Source organism: Geospiza fortis, unplaced genomic scaffold (genome assembly GCF_000277835.1).
Source record: "Geospiza fortis unplaced genomic scaffold, GeoFor_1.0 scaffold1616, whole genome shotgun sequence".
Classification (NCBI taxonomy): Eukaryota; Metazoa; Chordata; class Aves; order Passeriformes; family Thraupidae; genus Geospiza; species Geospiza fortis.
In genome coordinates, this window is record NW_005054622.1 from 43,363 (window position 1) to 45,877 (window position 2,515).

Genomic DNA, 2,515 nt, shown 5'->3' on the forward strand with positions numbered 1-2,515 from the left:
GTGAACGAAGTGTGCTTTGTAAGCAGTAAACAATGAATGTATCATTGACATCTTCCTTTTCTAAGTGAGAAACACTCTTCCTTTTCTGAGCCCAGTCAAGATCCACTTGTCATTTATCTGCTGAGAACCATGGCATTCCCCTTCCTAATTTCTACTAGCTGTCTCTGTTTTGCAAATCAGGCCTCAAAAGTACTCTCTGGCAAACACAGTGTTATTTGTGGCACTGTCAATGTAATCTGTGATCATTTTTGGGTTTGTATATCTTTCCTTACAGATATATCCATATAAAGATGAATACATAATGCTGTTTTCTTTAGAACAATGGTAATGCACTAATTGATACTGCATGGCAGAATGATAATAGTTGCCAGGAAAAATGGTCTGAAATTGCCAGTAAGGGACTATGCAAGAGCTGGAGCCAAAGCAGAAGCACAGCTGAGTAAGAGAGGACAATTGGGGCCAGGGACTTCTGGGGGAAGGTGGGGACTCCCCATGGGGGACCTCTGGGGCAGGGCTTAGCAGGCAGAGCCCATCCTACCCCGCAGCCAGGAGCAGGACAGCTGGGGGCATTGGTGCCTCTCTGGGGTGGTGATTGGCTGAGGATGGGCCAGAACGGGGCCTGCCAGTGATGACTGAGATTGAGTTCAGTGAAGGAGATGAGGTTCAGACATGGCTGCAGGAAAACTAAGCAGGAGGATGGGGGCCACATCTGAGGCAGCCCCAAGGAAAGGGGCCAAGCCCTGGTCTCCAGCTCTTCCTTTGCAGCAGAACAAAGGGGTAGGGATGCACTCAGGACAAGTCCTGAGAAGGACTCCTTGAACAGCTGCTACCAGTGTCTCTATCAACAGGACCATGTATGGTATTACTGCTTCTAGAATGCCTTAGATATGTGAGGCATTTTCTTGGCAAAGAGTGAGACAAATTTTGGTACAATGTGCAAGGCAGGCCATTTCTTGTAGCTGAGTGCTGTAGGCACAGTTCCTCAAGCAATGGTCTGTGGCCAAGCTCCATCTGCAAGGCCTTGCCAAGTTGCCACCAAATGGGCATGGAAAGGAAAAGGTCATCAGCCACATAAGGTTCCTGTGCTCTTGGCTCATCTAAATTTGATACCGATTTGCTGACTTTGTCTTTCTGCTGTTAAGACACCATCTGCAGCCAGGCTACATGGGCATGAAGGAAAACCTGGCAGCTCATTCTGAGATGAGGAGGAGAGGAGCCTGGAGGCAACAAACCCGTGCATCTTTCAGTTTTCTTTCTAAGTGCTGCCCAAAGCTTCTGGCCCCTGTGCAGTGCAGGCCCTGCTTCTTGCTCCAGCCATTGGTAAAAGCCTTGTAGAACCAGCGACCCACTGGGACAAGGTTTCTGATACTAATGGGAAGATGAAAACATGGACGAAGAAGTAACAAGAGGGACATGTCACTAGTGAAATCATCTGTGTAGAGAGAAAAATTCAGTGCCTTGCTGCTGTGTCCAGTGTATAATATGTGAAAGGAAAGAAGTGAAGGTATGTTTCTGAGCTCCCTAGAAGCACTCAGAATTCACAGCTCCTTCTCCTATCTAATGTCTGTCAAAGTGGCACATCCTACCACACAAGAAGACGAAATCTGAGCTCCCCCAAGGGCACCTACTGCTAGATTACAGAACTCTATGATTTGGTTAGAAATCAGAAATAGTAATCCAGCTGCTAGGGAAAAGACATTTTCCCTATGGGTAGCACTGAGTACCAGTTCTTGGTGCATTCATACCCAAAGGCAGCTGTCATTCAAAAGCTCTCGCCTACCAAGAAACCTTACTTTGCAACTAAGATCAGCAATTGATATACTGAAAAACACTCTTCAACCTTAAATTGGAGAAGTTACTGCAATCCAGATGCCACTGTAATTTTCACATTACCCAAGTGAAAGCAAAATATCTCTTCCTTCTGCTAAGCAACAGAAACCACACAATTGAGAAAAATAACTTTAACATCCTGCATTTTTTAATTAATTACAGCTGATTGACTCATTTGTATGTTTGGAAATTTAATATTTTGGTCCACATGGAAATATTTACTGCATAAAACAAAGCAATAAATATTTTTTCATCATATGGAAATGCTATACATTTGTAACTACATAAACATGTTTGAAGAGAAATTGCTTCTGAGCAACTATTTTGGAGCTCTGGCTTGGGACTTTGAATCTTTTTGAGAAGCAGCTGTTTTTAAAGCATCCCTTCTCTCCTCTTCTCCTGGTAAGTATGTATATTGAAAATATTTGCTTATCACAATGTAGTTGTTAGTTTGTTTTATAAGTTCTGCAGAACTTAAACTGAATCACTTGAAGATCTAGAGTGAATTGTTTTCCTAGTGTAAACATATATATCTGCTAACAACAAGGTAGAAACCAATCCTTTTAATGATATTTCACCATGATACATCCTCAATATTCTTTGCCCAACATCATAATGAACCATTTAAAGTAAAAATTAATTAAATAGGAGCACAAAGGGTAGATCAGTGTTGGAATCCTAGGTG